Source organism: Oreochromis niloticus, unplaced genomic scaffold, assembly GCF_001858045.2.
Source record: "Oreochromis niloticus isolate F11D_XX unplaced genomic scaffold, O_niloticus_UMD_NMBU tig00000989_pilon, whole genome shotgun sequence".
In the NCBI taxonomy this organism is placed as follows: domain Eukaryota; kingdom Metazoa; phylum Chordata; class Actinopteri; order Cichliformes; family Cichlidae; genus Oreochromis; species Oreochromis niloticus.
Window position 1 is genome coordinate 9,233 of NW_020327287.1, and position 7,813 is coordinate 17,045.

Consider the following 7,813-nt stretch of genomic DNA (forward strand, 5'->3'; position numbering starts at 1 on the left):
CTTGAAATACCTCAGGTTCATTAGGTAATATGTTTACAACCAATAATATCCTCTTTAAATTTTCTATAAAACTTTTATACCTCCAAGTTAGTTGTACCAATATCTGGCAAACATTATTATGGTTATGTTTGAACTTGCTTATGTTTTACAGTGTGAGTAGTTAAATATCCTACTTTTATTGGTGTATAAATGTTAATTTGCTTAAGCATTTGGGTCACTGCATCGGGGGGAAAAACCAAAGAGTCTGAAGAATTTTACTTAGGTACTCAACACTTAGTGTTCCCTTTTGAGAGTATCTTCTTTAGGTGTTTATACCTTAGCACCTTATAAGTTTCTAGTTAGTTTAACAGACATCCAGTTCACTTTATTCATTCCCTTCTTTTCTTATGACAGACTTACATTTCAGTTCCTTAAAAATACTATCCCTTAATGTTCGAGGTATTCGTGACAGTACCAAAAGAAAGTCAATTTTCATTTTCTGTAGACGGAAAAATGCTGATTTGATTTTTCTACAAGAAACTCATTCGAGTGATAATGATGTACAATTCTGGAAAGCACAGTGGGGTGATCAGTGTTATTTTTGCCACGCCTCTCAACATTCGGCAGGCGTAGCCATTCTCCTTAACAACTTTAAAGGTAATATTATTGAATCATTGTCTTCAGATGAAGGCAGATGGATTATTCTGGTTTTCAAATTGGACAACGCCTTCTTTATAGTCTGTAATTTATACAGTCATAACAACACAACTCAGGCGGAATCTACAGGGAGTGCAGAATTATTAGGCAAGTTGTATTTTTGAGGAATAATTTTATTATTGAACAACAACCATGTTCTCAATGAACCCAAAAAACTCATTCATATCAAAGCTGAATGTTTTTGGAAGTAGTTTTTAGTTTTAGCTATTTTAGGGGGATATCTGTGTGTGCAGGTGACTATTACTGTGCATAATTATTAGGCAACTTAACAAAAAACAATATATACCCATTTCAATTATTTATTTTACCAGTGAAACCAATATAACATCTCCACATTCACAAATATACATTTCTGACATTCAAAAACAAATCAAAAACAAATCAGCGACCAATATAGCCACCTTTCTTTGCAAGGACACTCAAAAGCCTGCCATCCATGGATTCTGTCAGTGTTTTGATCTGTTCACCATCAACATTGCGTGCAGCAGCAACCACAGCCTCCCAGACACTGTTCAGAGAGGTGTACTGTTTTCCCTCCTTGTAAATCTCACATTTGATGATGGACCACAGGTTCTCAACATGATTATTTCTAATATTTATTCATTCAAGGAGAAAGAACCATCACTGCTTTGAATTCGTTCGTGTCTGCCGTTCCTCCACACAAATCCAGACATTTTTATTTTTTAAATTCTTTTTCTTTTGGTTTTCGTTTGAGTCTATCAGCACCGAGGCTTCTCGCCCTCTGTGCCGGTATTGCTGACAAAGAGGCTTTTGAGGAAGAGTAGCCGCAGGTACCCAGAGGTGACGATGAGGAGGCTGAGGGCCATCGACCACCAGGTGATGTACTTTGAGTTGGACTGCAGCAGGAAGTAGTCGACGCTCTTTCTCATCCAGCTGAAGCCGTAGTGCCGGAACATATGAAAGACGTAGGTCTCCACTTTGTGGGTCGTAGTCTGACACAGCAGAACAGACGCAGGTATAAAAATCTGTTTATTCACTTTTGATGTGTCAAACTCCAACAATCCCGCCTCTGCTACCAGTTACTGTTTTTAATTCATTATGTGAACCACTGAAACGGAGTTTGTCCTTAATGTTTCCATAGGAATTAAAATCAGTTGTATTTGATGGGTGTATCCAACAGCAGGTGTGAGAACCTTTGCAAATGCAGACGTTTTTGCAGTTTGCTGGTCTGCAGCATTCAGTTGTGTGTTAACACAATGCTACAATCATCTCAGGAGTGGATGTTCCAGCAAATTCAACCTAAGACCATCCAAACGCTCAGAAAAGCTGCAAAAACCCAAGAATTCTCATTCTCAGACTCTACAGGCCTCATGTTAAATGTTAAAGTTCATGAGAGTACAAATAGAAAGAGACTGAGAAGTGTGACTTGTTTGGAAGGGTTACCAGGAGGAAGCCTCTTCTCTTTAAATGAACATTGCAGCAGGGCTCAGGTTCCTTTGGACAGAAAAAACCAAAGTGGGCATGTTTGTCCATAAAGGAGAAACGAAACACATCACACCAGCTGTCAGCACGGTGGTGGAGGATGATGATCTGGGCTCCGTGCAGTGACTCAGTAAACCATGAATTCCTCTGTATACAAATGTATTCTAGAGTCAGATGTGAGGCCATCAGCCCCACAGCTAAAGCTCAGGCCAAACTCAGTCATACACATGACAGTGATACCAAGAACAGTGCCAAATCTCTAAAAGAATGGCTGAAAAAGAAAAGAATCAAAGTGGTGCAATGCTCCAGTCAGTCCAGACCTCAGCCTGACTGAGAAGCTGTGGTGGGACCTTCAGAGAACAGTGCTGAAACTGACTGAAGAGTTGAGACTGAGGAAATTCCTTCATAATGATGAAACTAATAACATCTACAGGGTGCATGCACGAGGCATTGACGATGACGTGACCATCAGCAGAGACAAACAAATAATGAGACGATGAGAAACGGGTGAAAACACGGCTGGAACAAATCTAACTAATGAAACAAGAAGTAAACTCAACATAACGAGCACAGGACAAAAGACTATCATAATAAAACAGGAAACAGACACAGGTAAACTAAACACCGACAAAATGTCCAAACTTAAAACACTGGGTCAACCACCCAGACACCATTACAGAAAAACATGATGAAAATTAGAAGATTTTATTAAATATTTCTGTAAAAATCCTGCAGGGTGAGATGCAATTGGACGACATGTATCATGAGAATAAAGAGGACTGAAATTGAACCTCGCTGTTCTCAATGGAAATCTCAAATGCTAATCTACCTGCTAACTCTAACAAGCTGTTTTTGTGTTGTTTTTATAATGTTTTAATAATTATTTGGCTGCTCACCTTTAAAACATGTATCTCTCTGACGAGAGTTTGTGTTGTATCAACATTTAATGTTAAAGTGAATTACTAGTCATAATTTCCTACAATCTGTTCATCGCATTCAGCTGAAGTGAAATAACAGCGTGGAAGAGCTATCCCAGAACCGCTCCTGGTCTGTGACGTTGGGGCTGGCGTTTGCCTGGGAACCCCATGAGCTGAGCCCCAAAATAGTAGATGCTGTGTTGCAGTGTGAATAGATCAAAAATGATTAACCAACCCTGAAATGTCTCCTCTGGTGGGAAAACTGGACGGGCTGCACAGATGGAAGCACTGCTGATAGAGAGGAAACCCCTGCAGGAGAAAGGAGGGAAACTCTCCAGGTGATCCAAAACAAATGATCCTTGAAACTATTCCACAGACAGATCCTGACTGCTTAAAGGCATCCTGTGGAGATTTGGACCACCAGTTCAGTAATATTTGACCATGTGGTGGATGTACATTTAGATTATTCTCATGGCCATGATTCATATTTCAACATTTACATGAATCCATTGATCCACTGGTGAACAGGAAACAGCAGAAATATGCCAACAGGAGAGTGGGTGTATAGTGCTGGGAAGAAGGTTTTTTCTTATTGTTGCATATTTGTCTGTTTGATACATGTTTTAGAAATGAGAGGAGACAAACTAGTGAGGAATGCTGGCTCTATAATTGGAGCTGCCACACACACACACACACGCACACACACTAAGGACAGACTCTGTGTGAAGCCCGTCTATATTACATTTTCTGATCTATCACACAGGTTAAACTTATTCCTGGTTATATTCTGATCAGTGCTGAGCAGTTAAACATAATTAACTATCAATAAAATCATATATGAATTATGATTCTGTGATTAACAATGAATATACTTAATATCACTTCTCATTTTCAAAATCATGTCATTTAGCTTTGAAATGTCTGCATTTGAGAATAAAAAATTTTCTTAGTAACAACATTTGTTAAGATCCAACCCTGCAAAATATGATTTTTGCCAGTTTTCAAGTGGTCTTAAACCTTTTAATCAGGACTGTATCTTATATCACTTCCATTTAATGTGTAAAAACTGCATCAGTGTTTTGCTGGGATGTGTCTGCTCCTCTGGCTTTCCTTTTAGCAGTGAGTGCAACTATGTCATAGAGGTTTTAGTGCAGCATAAACTCCAGCAGATATTTTTGCAGGAGGTACAGTGTTAACAGGCTGCAAGAAATATAAATACAGTCGAACCCCAGCTAACGAAGACCCCATTTAACGAAAAATTCAAGTTACGAAGGCACTTCACGGCAATATTTCTGCCCGTGGTACAGCAAAATGCCCGCGTAACGAAATCCGCTGGCTGAGCCAGAATGCCTTCCGAATCATGTGATAACCCCTCGGCTTTCGTACTTGCATTTCGCTGTTCCACGTGAAAGACGTATTGTTGTTGCAGTGCGCTATTTCGTGTGCTTTTCGTTTGCAAATAGCCTATCGTTCATTCATAATGGGGCCGAAAAAACTTTCTGCAAGTGATTCGAGTGAAAAGAAGAAGCGTAAAGTGCTCTCAATGGAAACAAAGAGAGAAATTATTGAAAATATGAGCGAGGTCCTCCTCCACCAAGAACTTCGTCTTCAGCCAGCATCGCCTCACTCAAAATGCGATGGAAAAAGGTGCTTCGACTTACGAAAATTTTGACTTACGAAAGACCCTCTGGAACGAATTTATTCCATAAGTTGGGGTTCCACTGTACAGAGTCTCGTCTGTCTCTATCAGTAATTATAATACAAACATACGACACACATGTGTACAAAGAAGTGTCCAGGTTCATCCTGACCATCAACCTTTCTGGCTGAAGGTCATTTCTGCCAGCAGGACTTTCATCAGCACCACAACACTTAATGCTAAACACAACCTTACAAAACTCAGTTCACAACTACGCATTCTGATCTACAAAATATCAGTCATGGTCTGGCATTCCCAGAGCACAAAGCCCGGCAGGACATAAACAGTGTGGAATCATCAACATAATCAAGAAAAGGCAGAAGAGCTTTGAATGTCCTTCAAGAAGTCTGGAGAAGTGTTCCTGCAGGTCCTCACAGAGACGACAGAGAGCTGCTCAGAGAGTTCAGAGTGAGCTGAAGGATGAAGGTCAGACCAAACATTCACGTTCAAGCTCGTTACAACTGTAAAGACTTGATTTTTGCCTCGTATTCTGTATTTTTAATGAATATTTGCACGTTTCAGTGAATCGCTGCACCCGTTTCCAATTCTCCTGCAAAATGTAAAGAAACGAGGGCTCAAGACTTTTGCACAGTGCCGTCTATATTAAAGTAAAGCTGGATTCATTCTCATTTAAACACAGTGAAGGTGTTGCTGGTCCATCAGGTAATAAATCACAGAGCTTACAGTGATCACATGGTTTCAGACTCCATCACCTCCCAATCAAGGGTTCATACGCCTTTTTCTGGCTCCAATTCAAGCACTTTTTAAGCACTTTCAAGGTCCATGTTCAAGCTTTCCCAGCACATGGCCGAAAAAAACAAACAGAAAGCATGTTTCACTTTGCATCACCTCACTAAGACCATGTGAAATGAAAACGAATCATCTTAGGTTGACTTAAAAAGCCTTTCTTCCCCACAAAACAGGAAAACTGCACCAAACATCACATATTTCATGCACCCGTATGAACCCTGTTTACAGATAAATACAGATTCAATGAAACTGCACATTAATCCCATAAACATGAAGCTCTGACCTCCTACGTGACTGAAGGTTGATCAGTGACTAAATCAGTGGATCCTAACAGTGAGTCCGGAACACACTTCCTAGTTACCCTGCACAGTGCCTCAGGACTCCACTGCTGATGTTGTCAGGGCCAAGATGTCCAGATGAAGGGGTGGTGAAAAGCCAGCAATGTGTAGCGTGCTGTTGTCGTCGTTGTTGTTTAACCACGATTCCGTAAATGCCAGAACGGAGGCAGTTCTGTACTCATGGAAGTGGTTGATGCAGGCTTGCAGCTTGTCACATTAGCACATTAGCAAAGATAATGGACGGCAGCGCTCGTTGTTTGTGTGTCTGCCTCTTGAGTCTGGCTCTCACCCCACTCTTCTTTAACCCTCATAATGTCCTCCCGATTTCCATACAGCTGTTGTCCTCAGGGGTCAAAAATGTCCCCACTTCATTTGAGTGTTTTTTAAAGTATAAAGTATAAATTGTCAATCAATTCAGTGTTACATCTTAGTTTTACTTAAGACCAACACATTAACACAAAATTTACCCAACATTACACATTTTAGGGCCACCAGACCTTGTTTACAAAAAATACACCCTGTTTTTTAAGCGGAAATAAAACAAGAAAATAAAATATTTAATTGTTTAGATAATTTTGACTATCTGACTAACTACAGAATGCTGTATGTTGAACTTTAGTGAAAAATTTGTTTTTGAACCATTTAACATTTTTAAATGGCAGCACATAATCACACCTGTTGTCCTCAGGGGTCAAAAATGTCCCCACTTCATTTGACTGTTTTTTAAAATATAAATTATAAATTGTCAATCAATTCAGTGTTACACCTTAGTTTTACTTAAGACCAACACATTAACACAAAATTTACCCAACATTTTACATTTTAGGGCCACCAGACCTTGTTTACATAAAGTACACTGTGTTTTTGAGCAAAAATAAAATGAGACAATGTAATATTTAATTTTTTAGATAATTTTGACTATCTGACTAACTACAGAATGCTGTATGTTGAACTTTAGTGAGAAGTTTTTTTTGAAGTGTTTATAATTTTTAAATGGCAGCACATAATCACACCTGTTGTCCTCAGGGGTCAAAAATGTCCCCACTTCATTTGAGTGTTTTTTAAAGTATAAATTATAATTGTCAATCAATTCAGTGTTACACCTTAGTTTTACTTAAGACCAACACATTAACACAAAATTTACCCAACATTACACATTTAAGGGCCACCAGACCTTGTTTACATAAAGTACACTGTGTTTTTGAGCGAAAATAAAATCAGACAATGAAATATTTAATTGTTTAGATAATTTTGACTATCTGACTAACTAAAGAATGCTGTATGTTGAACTTTAGTGAAAAAAATTTTTTTGAACCATTTACATTTTTTAATGGCAGCACATAATCACACCTGTGGTCCTCAGGGGTCAAAAATGTCCCCACTTCATTTGACTGTTTTTAAAATATAAAGTATACTTTGTCAATCAATTCAATGTTACGTCTTAGTTTTACTTAAGACCAACACATTAACACAAAATTTACCCAACATTTTACATTTTAGGGCCACCAGACCTTGTTTACATAAAATACACTGTGTTTTCGAGTGGAAACAAAACAAGAAAATAAAATATTTAAAAGTTCAGATAATTTTGACTATCTGACTAACTACAGAGTGCTCTATGTTGAACTTTAGTGAAAAAGTTTTTTTTGAACCATTTATAATTTTTAAATGGCAGCACATAATCACACCTGTGGTCCTCAGGGGTCAAAAATGTCCCCATCTGGTTTGATTGATACTTAATTACTATGAAGTGGATTTTTCCCCCACTTTTAATTAAAACTTAATTCAAACATTCTGACACATTTTTTTTTATTCCATTTCAAATTTAAGTCTGTTAAAAACCTCATAAAAATGAATTTTTTCTTTGTTTTCGGGTAAAAAATAAATCAAATCATCAGTTATTGTGATTATCGTTTCACAACCAGAGTCAGTTGCTTTAGCAGATGATCACAGACGGGTATATGTCAAAG

The 7,813-nt window shown here is 38.3% G+C and overlaps 1 non-coding gene across 1 annotated transcript; it reads right to left on the minus strand.

Annotated features, from left to right (window-relative positions):
- Positions 1-1,282: 1,282 nt before the first annotated feature.
- On the minus strand, positions 1,283-4,393 carry LOC109194589 (uncharacterized). The gene is made up of 2 exons (XR_003217462.1): positions 3,292-4,393; positions 1,283-2,151 (listed from the first exon to the last, which is right to left on the minus strand). It is a non-coding gene; the product is annotated as an uncharacterized LOC109194589 (transcript).
- Positions 4,394-7,813: the final 3,420 nt, after the last annotated feature.